The sequence below is a fragment of the Thunnus maccoyii genome, chromosome 1, assembly GCF_910596095.1.
Source record: "Thunnus maccoyii chromosome 1, fThuMac1.1, whole genome shotgun sequence".
Classification (NCBI taxonomy): Eukaryota; Metazoa; Chordata; class Actinopteri; order Scombriformes; family Scombridae; genus Thunnus; species Thunnus maccoyii.
In genome coordinates, this window is record NC_056533.1 from 12,165,585 (window position 1) to 12,184,330 (window position 18,746).

The window sequence follows — 18,746 nt, forward strand, 5'->3', positions numbered from 1 at the left end:
TCTATGTATGTTTTAAAGTCGTCACAGTTTGTGAGCAAAGGTGCGTCATTGTGGTGCAACTTAAACTTAGGCTAAGTGAGAGAGAGAGTTAAGAGTGTGCATCACATCCTGACAATGTGTAAGTTTAAAAAAGTCAGTGTTAAATTCATCAATGGATGGGTGTTTCTAGCTACAACATTTACTTATGTATACCCAGGCTGCATTAGCCTTAACATAAGATCATATTGTGGGTAGGTGTGGACTGCAAGTATGACAGAGTGAGCAAATAGTCTTTCCATCCATGCATTTTTGTGAACGAGAAAACAGATGGACACATGCATCCTTGTTTATTTTAGGTCTGAATGGTATGAGTCCAGAGATGAAGACACACAGAAATATGGGTATTCGCTGTTCAAGAGAGACGTCAAGACAAAAGTCCATACCAGGAATGTGAGCCATCTGAACAGACCCAAACTAAACATGGAGTTTGTGGTTGTAAATCCTCATTTCAAGGAATATTCATCTAATGGGAATCTCCTGAGAAAATGGTTTCAACAGTTGAAGTAAGAAGAAGAAACATTGTACGGTCAACACTGGTTTTGAATTCACTTTTAATTTTTTTCTTCAATACCGGTACACAGAGTTTAGTCTACACAGCATTGTTATAGAAAAAAAGGTTTGTGATTCAGCTATGTAATCATGGCTTGTGATTAGGATATCCATGACTGAGGAGTACAGAACTCTACCTGCAATAACATCCAATTATCTTTTGCTATTATATAAGAGACTTTTTTCTCACTGTAATTTGCTATGGACCACACTATTATGCCAATCACAGAACAGACCTTGGTATAACTGGTTTATTTATGCTTATTTTATGTGGGTTTAAAGGCTGTCAGCACCATGCTAAACAGTTCCCTTTTTTTAAGCTTACAACAACATAAACGGAGCATGCCTTTGTCAACACTGTAATAAGGAAATCTGACTGAAGCCACAGTACATGATGTGCATGAAGGGAGAAGATCACGTAAAAATGGAAAACACTTCTGTAAGATGGTAAGCTACATAGTGTTCTGTCCCACTAAATTTACAGCACAATATATAAAGCATGTTTTGGAAAGTGCTAAAAAGTTGTTTAGCACTTGGTTGTTAAAATATTCCCATTGCTACCCATTGATAACAAGTGTGTATAACATATACATTATATTTACCAGAATGTCATAATTCTACATGAATTTGAGCAGATCCTCCTCTAGGCCAGTATGTTTTTGCCTGAAAATCATCCGATGGCAAATCTTCATCTTACACCAAGTACAGCTCTACCCTGGATGATACACCCTAACTCTAATCTTCTGGGTCCCATGAGGTGTTCGTCCCCTGTGGAGGAACCTCACAGGACCCTCTGATGTCATCGACAGCTAGGTCTGTGGTGTTATGTATTCAATGCCCTCCTCCCCAGAGGATTACAGTAGCTCACTGTACTAGTGTGTATGTCAACTCATGTCTTGGGGTATTGACACACAGCTACTGTACTGCAGTGTATAGTGCCTACTGTATCCATCAATACTTTGAGAATATATTGTGTTTATAAAGCATCACACAATACAGCAGTTCAATACCACAGAGGAAATTCACAGAGTTGAGTTGTATACAGTATGTGATGAATTTGGAATACAAAAGTGCAGCTGAAGTTGTGCTAAGAAGCCTGCCTGCTGTGAATAGACATGCTGCTTCAAGAACCCAAAATGCAAATGTTTTCAACAAAGGATTCATACACAGACACACAAAAACACACACATGCAGTGTGTCAGCTCCATGCAGTCTCTATGTTTTGCTTTTTCTAAGCATCATCCAGTATTTACCTGATTTGAAATGTATTAGCCAATTACATGGTAGCTGTCCAATGTATGGACTGGAATATGATACTGTAGCTAGCCTAGACAGCAAGCTGGCTGGTTGCATGGGTGATTAACATTTAATTTTAATGGTAGGCTTATGTTCAGGGCAACGGCACTGGGATTAAGTAATGATAATAGCAGAGTTGGCCACACCACATCTGTAATAATGCTGTCTGCAAATCGTGATGTGATGATTGTGAAATTACTACTCTCTGCACCGTTTACTGAACAGTCAAACAAGCAGTTTTACTGTCAAGCAACAAGGTCACACTGGCATACACAATCAACTACATCAGAGAGACAGAGACACACTGACATAGCAAGAAGGAAATGGAATACATGTACCTTGGAATGGAGTAATGAAAATTAGTTAAAATTATGTTACACAAAAACAAACATGTAGAGATTGGGGGGATTCAGCATTTCTGTATGTGAAAAATGAGTGAAATTTACATGATGCTATTATAGTTTTAGGACAATGCTGAATTCTGTTTGAGTCGCTGATGTGGTGTTTCCATTCAAGGATGATCAGACATGGTCTTCATCTATTAAGCTGTGTTTACTGAGACGATGAAACAACATCATCAATCATTCTTAAAGACTAGTGCTCCGATGGGGAGAATTAGAATGCATTACAGATGTCACGCATCATCAAGCGAAACATCTCATTTCCACCTCGCTGTGCGCTTTTGTCTGCGCTGTGTCTGGGGCTTGGATCTTGCTCTGTCTGTGGAGCATTTGTGTGACTGTGTTTGTCTGTGTGTGTTTACGGTTAAGTGCTCTCCTGGCCATTCTCCCTGGGGCAAGGTATCCATCACCGTCCAAGCAGTTTTTGAATGGGCACAGCTTAGGCCCTCGAGCCTGCTCTGGTCCCCTGAATATCTCCCTGGGGTCCCTCTGTGTCAAGGGATACCACCTGCATCAAACACACACACATACATACACACTAATACAAATCACTGTGACCTAACCCTCCTCTAATGCCCTCATTAGGTGATTAGTCCCAGAGGTGGGACTAAACTAACACTGCCCACTCCCAAATACCCAGCTTTGCCCCTGGGGTTAATGGTGGAGTCAGGTGGGGGTACAATACACACAGACAACCTATTGACATTAGTATATTTTGCTTGTTCTGTCAGTGGTTTGCATTTTTTTTGTATTGTTTTTGACTGGGATGCATGCATTGAAGCCTGCTTTCTGTTATACTGCCTCGCCTTCCTTTGTGTAAATCACTCTGCTTTAGCACACAAAAACAGCCCATACATATTGTGAAACACTATTCTAGCAAAAATTATTATGCATTAATAGTTTGTTTTCCCTTATTGCTGTGTTCAAATATCTATGTTCGATTTGTTTTTGTGTGTTTGTGTGTGTGTGTCAGTTATTGTTACAGAGAGACTGTCCTTCAGTAGCAAGGTGGACAAACAGCTCAACAGCATTTTTTGTTTTGTTTTTTTTTGTTTTTGGTAGCGTTAATAGACAGCAATATCTGATGTTATTGCACTGAAAAGTGCATTTATTATTACTTTTCGTTTAATATTAATGTTCATTTTCTTTAGAAGTCAGGTATAGAATTAGCAGTGTAATGCAAATCTCTATTTTCTCAAATTCGTATACTGCAGAAATCTGTCCAAATGTCAGGAAGTTATGAACTAATTTGTTTGAATGTGTGTGTATGTGTGTGAGTATGAAGCACAAAAAATGACATAGGCATAAATAAATACATAAATGCGTAAATAAATAGATGTTGGTATTGAAAGGGGCATAATTACATTAATGTCTTGGATTTCTTTTCCACATTTCCATAAATAATCTTTTAGTTCTATTTCTGTATTTTTACATTTATTTATTTACTTATTTATTTATTTATTTCTGTGATTTCATATGTTAATGAGGTAGGTGGTCCTAACCTCAGTCTAAAGCCGGATTGATTACAGAGCAGTGATCAGTTTGGCTCTACTACTGCTGCCTTGGCTTGAGTCTTGACCGTGGCCCTCAAAGCTCTGACTGAAGTGGCAGATGAGCTGAGTGACCACAGCAGTTTCTGAAGGAGGATACTAATATACGTCTTCATTTGTGATTCACTACCAGCATTTTTAAACCAGCGTGGAGCTGCTGTTGACTGTTCTTACAGATACTGAGTGGTCTTCTTTGCTTTCTGTTTGGTAAGTATTTCATTGTCATCAGCTAACCTGTGTTAGCTAGCTAGCTAACCTTAGCCTACTGTAAAAGTCACAACCTGGTAGGGCAACTATTATGTGTTTATAAATTAGATTTCGAGTCGGCAAGACCACACTCTAAGTATTTAACCCACAAAATTGTATTTTAATGTAAATCATAACATTATCAGCCAGCCACAGTTCCTGAAAAGCTTTGTTATTGACATATAAACTAGACAGTCAAAGGACAAACTTAATTTTAGTTAAGCAATATATATACACATTAGTGTGTGCTTTATTGTCATTATTGGCATGACAGTGATGCAGTTAAGAACAAGCACCTCATTCCTTACAGCATCACTATTGTGTCAATATGATGGTAAAGCATACCGTCAAGTGTAATATTGTGATTACACAATGGTTACCAACAAAATAAAAGATATAATAAAAATGTTTTCATATTGTAGGGCAATTCACTGTCAAAATAAAAAAAACCTTTTTGCTAGTGTTCTCTCCATTTCCCTGGAAATGCATGGGATCTGACTAATACCTGGAAAACAATCAGTTATATCAGTAGACTCCTATGTAATGAAACCTAGTTTCAATTCAATCCGCTCAGTAAACGGTCCGTTTTGTCTCACACACACACACAACACCAAATACCATATTTTCTCTAATAGTGGCCAGGGCCTTTATTTACCTCAACTGCAGAGGGTACCAGGCCTTTATTGGAAGCAGGCTTATATTAGAGAACATACGTACAGGAGGGGAAATATGGCCAGTGTCAGTTAAAAACTAAACAAATCTGAGGTAACGTTACGCTGGATATAAACATTAATAGCCAGTTAACAGCACAGTCAAATATCAATCAGCTGTCTCTCTAGCTCCAAGCTAACTTTCTTCCTCCCACCTCCAGCTAGCAGTGCTCTCCTCTTGTCAGCTAACAGCAGCTCACGCTTCTTTTTTTTCCAGTATCTGATTCTTTTCGGGTCAGTGTCAAAAGGTCTTGCAACTTTCGCTCCTTAATTTTCCTCTGCATATTGCAAAACTCTCTTTGAATTTGACATCAAACTTCCGTCTGGTGGTTTCGCTCTCTACAGTTTGTGGCATTGGTGTTATGGAAAATCTAGTCACTGACACTTGCACAGGTCCTATATAGTACTTCACTTATGGCTACTGCCATCTTGTGGCACTGGTACATTACAACAAACCACAGTCACATTATAACAGGCACAAAGAGGAGGGAGGCGGACATTTCTTTTTATTTGATAACTTTAAAAGTAAAGTTAGGCTTTGCTGTCGGTTTCCCAACTCATTTTAAAAAAAGAAGAGAGAAAAAGAGGGAGAGGGGGCGAGAGAGTGAATGAAGAGATGGAGCTGATAAGAAAGCAGTGAATCAGATCAATAAAAAAAATATCTAATTGTTTCACAGCTGTTACTTTCTAGAGCACAAATAAACACACACACCGTCGCACACCACCGTACAACCCAGCAGCAGTGCGCAGCAACACTTGATTTAGTCTGAATACCGCCTCAATCCATCCTTGTTTTTTCCCTCCCCGGCCTGTATTTGGGGCCAGCCTTTATTTGTTCGTGTCGACCACACCCCCAGCTATTATTGGAGACCCAGCTTTTAACTGAATACCGGCCACTATTAAGAGAAAATAGAGTAAGTTCAGTTCAATCCAGTTTCACAAAATAAAAGAAAGACTACTCAAAAGGCCGGTCCAGGTTTTACTACAGATCTTGTGTTACTCTGAAAGTGTAATTACTTAAACATAACGTTAAACGCTAAACATAACGCTGAAGCTAAACATAGCGTGTAGTGGTTCATAGAAGGTTAGCTAGCTTGTGTCATGTAGAGTTGATAGAAATCATTTGCTTCTGTCTGGTTCACCCAGCTGACTACTCGAGCGTTTTAGACTGATAAGGACCGCCCCCTCAGTTAACGTACTGACACAGCAATATAGAAATAAATAAATGAAGAAATGTAGAAATACATAAATAAATGAAGAAATGTAGAAATACATAAATAAATAAATGAGGAAATACAGAAATAAATTAATTAAGAAATAAATAAATAAATACAGAAATTTCTTAAATAAATTTGATGTATGGAAATGTAGAAATAAATTCAAGACAATTTAATTATGTCCTTTTTCATTACTAAAATGTTTTTATTTATATATTTATGCTTATGTCATTTTTTGTGCTCCATATGCGAGTGTGTGTGAGCATGTATTCATATACATGTGTCCACATGTATATATGTGGTTGGACAGCCGGAGTGGTTTGGCTATCCATATCTCTCTATATTTATTAATTCATCCGGCATTCCTCCAGCCTGGCGTGTCACTAGCAACAATGTGCAGCAGAGACCCACCACAAGAGCCTCTCCAGGAATATTAAAGTCAGTGGCTTTGCTGTCATAATTAACTATGAAATATTGATGCCCATAACTTCTTCTGTGGTCGCTGTGAGCAAGCCTTTAAGACACGTTGGGTAAAGAGGAAACTGTATGTGTCTGTGAGCTTGCGAACCTGAGTCACCAATGAATAATTGACAGCAACATAATTAGCTTGGTGCTCTATTGTGTTAGCACGTTTCCCACACATCCTAGAAGCATGTTCTGCTATGAAGAAAAATGTCAAACACAGGCACAGAGAGATCTCTGAAGATGTATAATTGAAATGTATTAGTAAAATGCTTTTTTGACCTCATGTTGCATGTTCAGTGAACAAATACTATGATAAAATAATTATGATAAAATGTAGAAATGTAAGTGAAGTACTTTTTTCCCCCATCCCAATGCTTAAGCACAGCAAGAAGAATCATCTGCAGAAGTGTGTGAACCTGATGCTTCAGCTCTTTTATCCGTACTCACTGAATAGACCTTCAAGAGACCTCCTACCTTACCTTTAATTATTTTCACTCATTAGCTTGACAGCTGTGACTGATGTTAGACTTCTTCTACTGGGATAGTCAGTGGCACACCCACTGCTTGGGGGACATTTATTGACATATATTGTATATCAAATTCAATGTATTCAATGACATTTTAACACATCATGTTTTCATGAGATATGTCCAGAACAACCGTACAAATCCAGGAATCAGGCTGCATAGGGGTTAAGATACGTAGAAAATGTTACTACAGTGCCTGCCTTCACCTACTAGAGAGATTCATGCTGGGTAAACAAAGCTATTTGGGTGCTGTGTTCTATCATTTCCCTGATAACTAATACATTTTTCCCAAAGTTTGAGTAATTTTACTACAGCATTGCATTTAATATCAAAATGTTATTTGATTATTTCAAGATGCAACTTTTAACAAGATGACTGCAACTCTTATTGGCGCAGCATCACCTGAAAGGTAACACGACTATTCTAATAATGACAGCTTGGACTGCCTTGTACTCTTTCACAGGCAAATTTATGAAAAATCACAAATGATTCACCGGAAGCTGACAAATCCAAAGCTAACTGAGGGCTGTCTGCTCAATACCATCCTTGTGCCATGGAATAAAATAATCCCTCTCATCTGCTCGGACTTGTTAACAAAGCTGTCAGCTTGCTTTTACAACCAAACAGGCCTCAGTCAGACCCTCTCTCCGACAGTGGAGAAGGAGCAGACTCTGTGTAATGCTTCAAACAGCAGCAATACTTTCCCCTCAATACCAACACGTACACACACACACCCACTTCCCTCTTACGCTCTTGTGTCGACTAAATGTCAACTCTCCTGACATACAGCCTTGTTTGCAGCCAATGATTACCTCATAGCTAATTAATCCTGATTCAATCAATGTGAACTGTTCAGATATTGTGTGTGTGTGCATGTGTCTGTGAGTTTATGCTACTTGTATACATGCGCATGTGTGAGTGTGCAAGAGAGATGGAGTAATCAGAAGGGAGGACCAGTAGGTTAGATGATGATGGATGGCACTCAGTGAGAGGCCTGTTCTAATCAGCAGGACCTTTTCCCCGTGGTAGAGGAAGTGGCAGCAGAGAGGATGGGGAAGGCTGATTGACAGTGGAGGAGTGTGTGGCTGTATGTGCATGTGTGTGTGTTTGGGGGGGTCCCTTGCAAAAAAACAGAAGATGGAGAAAGAGAACAAGAGCAATAAAACACCATACTGAGTGAGACAATAAGAGATGAGAAGGGATAATTGATGTGTCATATAGGCTAAATCTAACAAATGGCAAGCTAAAGTCCTCACAACAAAACCTAAAAGAGAGCTCAATCAACCTCAATAAACACAATTACATGTGCATGTATACATTATGTAAAAATATAAAAAGTCATTCCTAATTATCTTTAATCAGTCACCCTCAAATTGAGCCTGTAAAGAAAAGAGGCATGATCAACAAACAAGAAAGACAAATCTTTACAGTAGGAGTGTAATGCTACATGTATTCGTCCCGAACTGTCATGGTATGGATGTGACAGTTCTTGTGGTGCAACGGATCGTAGTTGATCCATGATCTGTACAGATCGCCCCCCCACGGTTGGGCATGCATGTGAACCGTGGTTTAATTGCAAAATTTAATGTCTCATTTAAGACAACCTATACAAACTGCTATAAGTACAAGTCATGGACAGACAGTGTGTCGCTAACAGGGATTTTGAAGAGCAACAACTAAACCAGCATCTAAGGGGTCCAAAGTGACATCTGCAGGTAACGTTATGTTTACACACTGTTTAATGTGCTGCAGTTGAGCAGCTAATTAGCTACCTAGCTGCTAACTGTCATTAGCGGTGAATGTTTGTTTGGTGGCTCGTTCAACAAACTAAGCTGCAGGACAAGACGTGTGTTCATGTTTGTAAGTTATCATCAAGTTTTGATGATGTGGACATAAGCTGTTGTTTCATTCAGTACCATGTTTAAAGGAAGTAAGTGTTTTACAGAATATACGTCCCCCCTCCCGCCCCTCTTTTTTTTTTTTTTGCTGATCCAAAAAATGATCCGATCCATGACTCAAATCCGTGATACAATCCAAACCGTGAGTTTTGTGATCCGTTGCACCCCTACACATTTCAGTATGCAGTCACACGAAGTATGTGTTTTGTGACCCAAGCAATTGCTGTCAAAATAGTTTAATCATCCACTAACTCTGACGTGCGGAACAATATTTCTAGAGCTTGAGTTCCACCTGGAACATTTTTTGGCAGTGTACCACTTAGCTGTAGCATGCTCGTATGCTAGCCAGTTTAGCCAAGGTAGCCTGGTTACTCTGTAGTGTCACTGTCATCAGAATGACAAACTAGAGACCCATAACACTGATCGGGTGCAACACTATTATTAAAATATGCTCTGTTATCTCAGTAGTGAAACAATACTGCGCATCCCCGTCCCCCTCCGCTCTCTGTGACAGTCGGCTTTTCACTCCACAAGCTGCTCAGAACAACGATTAACACATTTGATTTCTGATGTGGTCAGACAGCACGTCATAAGAACCAGTTCTGAGAGAGAAAAATGTAGTTAAAAAGTATGAAAGTACAAGTAGTGGTTTGGTCCCTCTGACAGATATTTTATGGTATATGACATCATTAGATCATTAATACTGAAGCATCAGTGTGTAAGCAGCATGTTACTGTTGTAGCTGCTGGAGGTGGAGCTTGTTTCAACTATTTTATATACAGTTAAACCATAAATCAGCATAAAACAGCTGCCAGAAGGTGTCCTGACTTCTTGCAAGAAACAGAAAAGTTGTTTTCTTTTTCCACTGTAGCAACTAAACTGTTTCAGTGATAGTTTCCACTTTTATTTTTCAAAATAAAGGACCAAAATATTATTTTCTACTTTTCTTTTTTTTCCCTGCTGTACTGAAATTGTACCAAACCGTGACCCCAAAACCGAGGTACATACCGAACCATGAATTTTGTGTAGCATTACACCCCTACTTTACAGAGACCAAAAGGAAGATGAAGGCAATAAGTTGGACTGACTAGTGTACAATGCATGCTTTTGCTCTTTGATAAAAGTCAAACAGATGGGGTAAGGCTTTGTTACCCCTTTATGTCCCCATTCCTCCAATGAGACCAAGTGTCACGGACTTAGTGTTACTTTGGCATGCTTACTAAAGACAAGCTCTGTCTAATAGCTGCTCTTTTTATAGTCTCCCCACTACACTGCACCAAACCACATGAGGTCTGGGCATACATCTTATATCAAACAGCTGAGGCCAGGAGAATTAAAGAAGAAAACATGTTTGTTGTCTCCCTCTGTTCATTAGCAGCACTCGAGGAATTGTCCCCAGGTAGCCTCTTTCTGCTTGTTTTCTGGACTGACTTTAGAGAAGTTCTACCAGTGGCATGTTTAAAAGATCATTTGTAGATATTCAACACAAACAAACCAGCCTCATTTAAAATGTTATGGCATAGTGTATTTGCAGGGCTTGTTTGCATTTGAGTAAACATGGTGGCGTAAACATTTTATAAATATATGAGTATTCTTATTAATCTGGGATTTTCTAAGATAATTAAAAGTAATTAGTTAACAAGCATTAATAAGTGAGGAAAAAGCTGTCGCATTGCCTCTTTCCAGATGACATTGAGGAGGGAGGGGGATAAAAGCCCGACCCAGATATGTAAAATATCCTCTAACAAGTCCTTCTCTGAAAAACATACTGGTCAAATGTTACTGAGAGATAGATTGTATCTCTTGAGTCTAAAATATCCATCGTTTATCATAGTAGCAATAGCAAAATGTAGCCTGGTTTTTACAGGGAATAATGATTACATGTTAAACATTGTTATGTTTAATTACAATTGATTTATATGTGTCTCAAGTTTACTCCTACAATCAAAAAACGTAAAGGTTGGGTGAACTGGATATTATACAGTAGGTGTGAGTGTGAATGTGTTGTCTGTGTCTCTGTGTTACAATGTTGGAACCCTTGTAGTAGGCTATCTTGCCTCTCACCAAGTGCATGCTGGGATAGTATCCGGTCTGCAGATGGATGCACAGATGTATGGAGTTAAACAATGCACAGCAATGCAGTGTGACAGTGCGAGCATTTTGTTAACATAACAAAATTACAGTGTGTGAATGTGGAAATTATGTTAAATGTTCATTCCCATCAATGATTTCAGTTTATCAACTTAATACTTTTGAACCAGGACCATCAGTATTTAGAGTTGCTCATGAAAAATTAGATGTGCTAAAGTCTGTAGATTACACCTGTTATTTAAAAGGTGTCAGATAAATATGTAATCAACATTTCATATATTCTGCTGCCATAAATATTTATTTTGAATATGTATACCAATTCTATTTCTATTTTATCTCATGTTCATATTGCAGCATTGTGACCATTAATGAGGTTTAGTTGTATAATTTAAATTACTTCCAACAGTTGAATGCTTAACCTCAATTGATTCAATTCAAAATCTAAATTAATTCAGATGTGATACACAAAGTCAATACTGAAATCAGATTTGGTAAGCAGATTCAATAATGGGTTCAGATGAGCGGATTCAATACTGGATCCAAATTGGCAGAGCTTCAGAAGAATTAGCAATCTTTATGCAGCTGAAAAGGGTCTATTCCTGAAGCACAGTGCAGGTTTCAAGTACATGCTATTGTTAGAAATTTTTTAGTAATCTTTTAGTTATGTCATCCTGTCTCTCCATCTTCTGCATAACATTAATTTAGTGTTAAAAATGAGACGTATTTATGACAATTCTTTAAAAGAATGACTGTGCCCCTACATTTTTTTATCTATCTATCTAAAATAAATGTAAGTGTAGCCCTGCAACAGAAAAATTATTAAAATCGAGCATTCATTTAGTCAATGGAAAAAGCAACAACAGAGTGACATCAACTTGCAGTGCTTCTTGGTTAAGCCTGTTGAGCAAAATACAATCACTAAAGTTCTTCTTCCTCTAATCTTTTATATTTATATTAACTTTTAATGGCTTTATAGGTTATAATTAAATAATTATAATCTAAATTCACTGTTTTTCCCAAGTTGCACAGTTGTTTAATGTGATGTGTGATTGCACAAACTTGGATTTTATAATATTTATTTAACCAGTGCCTGATATACCATATAAGGAGCAAGACTGAGTCTGTGAGGCTGCACTTAGGAGAAACATAACTTCGAAATGCTAATTTGCTCACTATGACTACACTAACATGCTGATACTAAGCAGGTATAATGTTTATCATGTTTACAGTCTTAGTTTGGCATGTTATCATGCTAACATTTGCTAGTCAGCAAGAAAGAAAAAGTCAGGAAAACATCAAAGTTAATACGGTTCATCTTCTGGGGACTGTAGATATCAATACCAAATTTCGTGGTAATCCATCTAGATATTCCAGTCTGGACCAATGTGATGGACCGACAGACTGACAATGTCATCCTTATAGCCATACCACTAACATGGCTGAAAATTCAACAGCTAAATAAGACATAATTTCATGTTTTTTTACAGTTACAGTTTATAATGATTGAGACTTCACTAAGACCTATGACTAAACACTGAAGACTTGACTCAGACTTACACTAATTGACTTCTGAGCTTCACGAACTTGATCACTTCATTCTTTGTGCACACTGACTTCATTCTCTCTCACCATTGACTACAATTGAGGTCATCTGCTTGAAGCATGATGACACACAGGGCAATAGCACAGAGTTTCATTAAATCAAGAAAAAATCTTTTAGAATGTGTTTGCGCCTGTGTAAATGTGTCACAAACTGTGTGTTTACTGAGCTGGCTGTGGTATCACGGGGATCAAAGGCAGTGACACACACTGCCAATGAGCATCAGACTGTCGCAATTACCAGAGTCATTAGATAAAGTAAGAGAAGAAGAACGGTGATGTTTCAACGCCCATTCTATTCCCTCTGGAACAGGAGCTGTAGGTGGCTGATTGCATGCACAAACACACATGCATAATTATACACAAGCATGCAAACACACACAAAGAGCTACGCCCACATGACGCTATTCACACATAAGCAATCACACTAAAACATCAACAGGCACACTACGAGAGCTGCACAGGTGGTGCCTCGTATGAGGTCTGCACTCCACATCAAAAGGACACCTCTGACATCTCAGATCGCTCACAAATGATGATGCACAGAGATCTTTTGCCACTACAAAGGCAGAACAAAAGAACTGACATGAAAGAGAAGTCAATAAACATAAGGCGTTTAATAAAACATTTTTTTTGCTGAATTCACTACAAAGGTTTTCACAGTTTTTCCTCTCACACGACACAACAAAAAGAGAAAGAACTGTTGAGTCACATGATTGACTGAGAAGAGTGGCAACAATCCAGTAATTTTCTGTTGGGATAGGCCTGCCCTGATTAGACTACAGAAATGTGAGAGCAAGTTGAAGGCAACATTGGAGTGTCAGTAAAAAGGCAGGTGTGTGTGTGTGTGTGTGTATGTGTGTGTGTGGAATAGATTTGTGGTTAACATACAAATACACATCACACATACAGTAAACTCAAATCTCTCTCTTTCACTGTCGTTGACACACAAGTTTGATCATTTGTTTACTCACACAGTATCAAAGAAACACTCTCATAAGACAACAGAAAGTTTCTGATGCAATAACATGCTATGCATAGGCACACATGCACACGGACACAGTAGCTCACAAGTTATACCAAATATGACCAGTGTCACAGTATGCTGCACACAACCCCACAAGCTGTGTTGAAAATACACACAGAGACACACACACATGCATACACACACAGAGCAGCAGCTGCACAGAGAGCATGTGCCCGGTGCAGAGGCAGCTGAGTGAGTAGGAGCGGTGGCTTACAGATGTTCAGTGTCCCACAGCAGTTGTTGGAGCTACAGTGAAGTGTCAGCCCAGGAGGACGGAGAGCTGAGGCACAGCGGCATAGAAACAGAATGGAACATGAGGTCACACTCAAAGCCTCATAGCCCACAGCACCTCAAACTGCTGGCACTGCCAACAGCCTGTGAGTAAACATGAAGTCAACACAAGTCAGGGGGCTAGATGGTGACTAATCTGAATTCCATAATTTTCAGGTACTGGGCTTCTTTTTTTACATATAGCCAAGACTAAGGTATTTAAATAAATGGCGGAACATTACCCACATGGAAAAGGTAACAGAGGGTTGTTAAAATATAACAACCGATTTTTCTCGTCGAATCCAGCAAAACCAAACTAATGTATTGTGAGGTAAATGCAGTTTCAAAAAAGCTACTTAGCAGATAACCAATTTCAAACAATGATTTCTCACTTAAGACTGACAGCGGACCTCTTCTTTATTAATTTTTACAGGCTGGTTATATACAGTAGGCTGGCATGCATTTTGTAGCTAACTATCCAACACGCAATTGTGACTGTCAGTATTTGTTGGATGATCTGCTCATGAAAGACAAGGAGCAAAATTTAAATTAACCATACCTTATAAGCCCACACCAACACTGCATTAAACATGTGCTAATATTCCATAACAGTAACAGTTTATGCAGATTCATAGACTGTAAAAAATAATAGACGTAGCTACTGTGACATCATTCATTGGTTTGTGGACTCCCGTTCCGAAGCCTTGAGTTTGCATTTTGACCGTCGCTATCTTGGATTTTTGAAGCCAGAGGTGATCATATTTTGACGAGGGTGGAGCTGAGCTTAGTGCTAGCTGCTAGCTTGGTTAGCAAGGTGCCTTTACAGTCTATGGTTAACTGTGATAATGCTTATTCTAATGCTAATTTTTGCTAGTGAAAAACAGGCCTAAACCCATTAAAACAAAATGTACTTACTGGGAAAAAACTGAACATTCGACTCCTTAAAGGAAATTTTAGTACCACCAAATGCTGAACAAGACTTCTTTAGGCAACTAAAATGTTACAATTAACTTTCATGAACTGAAAACACACTGACATAGTGGCAGCTACGGCTATGCCTATACTCTATGAATTTGGGGTTACACCATGGTTATGTTACCTAACCAACATCGCTGTGATAGTAACTTGCCTGTGATGGCACCCACCTGTCACTCAAAGCGGTCACACCCTTAATTATGCATAGCTTTAAGCCTTAATCAAATTTAAACAGGTGAGTAACAAAACAAATTTTTAAGAATTGCCCCCCATACAGTTGTCATGAATGGGGAAATTAACTATAGAGACCAAAACCATTTTTTGTACCAAGCTGTAAATATGTTTATTTCTACTGTAAAGTTGGGCATTTTAATATGGGGGTCTATGGGGATTGACTCGCTTTTGGAGCCAGCCTCAAGTGGCCATTCGAGGAACTGCAGTTTTTGGCACTTCTGTGTTGGCTTAATTTTTCAGCCCCGGAGGTGCCGTTTGAGCAGATTGAGACTTCACTCATACCTATGACTAAACACTAAAGACTTGACTCAGACTTGCATTAAATGAGTACTGAGCTTCTCTGACTAGATCACTTTATTCGTCATGTACACTGACTCCATTCTGACTCTTCACTGAACACCACTGGGGTCTACCTGACACATGATGACACACAGGGCAATAGTTTCATGGACTAAAAAAAACGTTTTTGAATGTGTTTAAGCAACACACAATTGTGACTGCCAGTATTTGATGGATGACCTGCTAATGAAAAAAAGAACAAAATTTGACTTTTCCAGACCTTATAAGCCCACACAAACTCTACATTAAACTTGTACTAAAATTCCAAAACAGATACATTGGTGCAATATAAATTAAAAGAACTTGACCTGACATCTGGCATGTCCACCATAAATCTCTACAAACACTGAGTTTTGTTTTAGAGTTGAGTGACAGCAGAATTGCTCCTTAGTTAATGGGCTGGGGAAGCTGCATAAATGGTAGTTAACATTAAATCATTGCTTTTCCAGGTGGTCTGTGCCAAGGTGAAAATGGCTCTGGTCATAAGTCAGTTTTGTCTTTTTTTTCTTCTCTCTGGTGTGGTACTGTAAAATGCCTCTTGGCGTTTAGACACCTCTCAAAGCCTTTCCTGTGGAGAGACCCCTTACATAGCTGTGTCCAAGCCTTCCCATGCTGGCTTTGGCCAGCCCAGACTGCATGATGTATCCTGAAGACAAAACCAGATGAAACCAACTGGTGATTTCCTCTGTGTTTCAACATTCTGTGTACTATTTCAAACAGATGATGTAATATAATTCAAAAGTTCACTTGATGCAGTTATTTTTGATGTTTAAAATGACTAAGCTTGTTCTTTTTTTTCCCCTCATTTCAAACATTCAACAGGGAAGTTCAGGCTTTTTATGTTTGTGTGTGCGCAAATCTATCTCAGGCTGTGTGAGTGTTGTGTTTGTCTGTGTGTACATGCATGTGTGCATGTGTGTGTCTGTGTGTGCTTAAACTGACGGATCACACACACACATGGTAGTGTAACATGAATATTCTGCTTTGCGTCTGGCTGCTGCGGTCTCCCTCGGTATGGAGAACCATGTAGCTGGAGGTGGGGGCGGTGGTTGGGAAGGGGTACACTCTCTAATGGGCTACCCAGGGACCTGACGCCACTCTCCTGAGACACATGGGCTCCATACATCCCAGGCTGCAGCCTTTGTCAAAATGCACACTTCCTCAAATATTCCTTTTCAAATCCATTAACTCCAAACTCAAATCCACACCAATTAGGCTAAGCAGGCCAACTTCATAGGAACTATACAAGCCACATGGCATGAGAAAGTTCTGATATGGAGTGTATATGGACGATGGGTGTGTGACTGTCTGTGTAAAATCAAATTAGAGGTTTATCAGGAGAAATAATTAGCAAATTAAAGAGATACATATAGAAGTAGCAGATTTAAACGGTGTATTACAACTTTCAACAACTGTTGCTGTAAAAAAAAAAAAAAAAAGTAGATAATTTAGGTTTACTAGCGTAGAGGTGTAGATGTGCCAGTTCCTTGGCTCCATAATACATCTCTGTGTGCATAGTCGATTGAAGATGACATGAAAAAAAAGACATCCATGCTGTAATTACAATAATTATGTGTGTTAATCTAAGTCTGTACATGTTCTCTGTTTGCATTTGTGTATCAGCCATCAAGTAATACAAATTTGTATCTGTATCAGCATTTGCGTGTGGGTGTGCGTGTGTGTATACGCTTCACCTGTCTCCAGGACCACCATGGAAAGCAGTGTGCCTCCTGCCCCCTTTAATCAGAGTAGCACAATGGCGAGGCTAAAGCCGCCTTATCTCTACACAATCAGATTAGAGAGGATTGCTGCTCTGCTAAGCACCACAAAGTAAAGCGCAGCCACCCCCCCACACCCCCCCCCAACCTCCCGGATCAAGATGATTTGATTAATAATTCGTGATCATATTATCCCTTAAGAAGCATAAATTGTTTTATTCTTATTTATTTATTTTCCATTTGTTTCTGTGTTTTCCCCCCACAGTTCCTAAGGCTAAACAGAGATTGAAAGATTATCTTCTCCACCTGAGCAAGTGCTCTCTCCACCTCCCTCCCACTCTTTCTCCCTCAATTCATTTCTCCCATCCGCTTACTAGTGGTGCTTTGTTGTTAGTTCCGCCAGTGACCAGATGGGGGTGCCATGCCTGCTGCACACAGCGGGGGCCTCCTCCACACCTAATCTCATCAAAATAAACATGCCAGCAGTTGTCAGCTTCTTCTGCAGCGAGAGGCAAGGAGGGAGGGTGCTATAGAAACAGGTCAGGCTAATCATGCATATAATTGCATTTTGACATTTTGGGCTACTGGGACCAGACCTTTGGATATCAGGTTATCCTTGAAGCACTTAAATGATTAACAAATGAAAATGCAGCTCTGAAACTTAATTAGATATTATGTCTTGCCCGTGCCTACAGGGTGGGGTTTTAAGGTAGCTGTTGTGTGTGTAGGGGAGTATTGTACTTAGTTAAATCAGGAAACATCAAGAGGTGAGGAGAAGAGGGGTTTTTTTTTTATATCTCACCAGAAGACACATCACTGTGCAAATAATTTGTTTCTAAAATTTAGTACTTTCATTTTGGGAATATATTATTTCTTAAACAAATCTCTCAATATTAACTGGAGTTGGTGATTAAACAGTGTCTGATTTATAGTTTCCAGACTGTGACCCTGGTCGCAATCATTATTAAATGGCAAGCAAGTGAGAAGACTTCATCATTAGCTTTCTTCAACTTCCTTGTTTGCTCTTAGGAATAATTAGTTACCCTCCCCAGTGGCACAGTTAAGGAAAAGAAACATTTATCCTCCATTTTCATCAAAAAGCCGCTTTGGGCAGTGAGAAGCAGGCCTCTCTCTGTTTCTCTCTCTCTCTCTCTTTCTCTCTCGCTTTTGCTCTTTTTTTCCACTGTCTCTCCCTCCCTTACCCACGATACATTAGTGAGGTGTAATCAGCCGCAGGTTATCACCATACCATTCTGCAAAATCAAAATTCCCTCTCAAAGATAAACCTCAGACCTCAGAGTTAAAGTGCTAGGCTGGTCTGCTATAATTTGTTTTTCCATTACCTGGTGTTTCATATTTCAATAAACATCATAGGCAAAACAGAATTAGATGACAAAAATGAAAACATTACTGCTGACATAGTGTGGAATGAACTCTCCTCCTGAATGAATTCTCCTCCTCTTATGTATCATAATCATTGCTTTCAAAACAGAAAAAGACCCTATGCATACTGTAGTTTATTTCATCCCTTTATTATCATTCTCCTTGGTTTGCTCTATTTTTGATAATCTGTGTGTTAGTCAGTGTAATATGTA

The 18,746-nt window shown here is 39.0% G+C and overlaps 1 long non-coding RNA gene across 4 annotated transcripts in view; it reads right to left on the reverse strand.

Annotated features, from left to right (window-relative positions):
• The window catches only part of LOC121894578, a 92,368-nt gene that overhangs the window by 30,353 nt on the left and 43,269 nt on the right, over window positions 1-18,746 (reverse strand). For 3 of the 4 annotated variants that reach the window (XR_006095577.1, XR_006095578.1, XR_006095576.1), the window contains exon 4: window positions 2,648-2,793. This is a non-coding gene — a long non-coding RNA (uncharacterized LOC121894578). Of the gene's footprint in view, window positions 1-573; window positions 2,794-18,746 lie in introns of those variants that run through there. The other variant, XR_006095575.1, reaches the window with a different exon arrangement.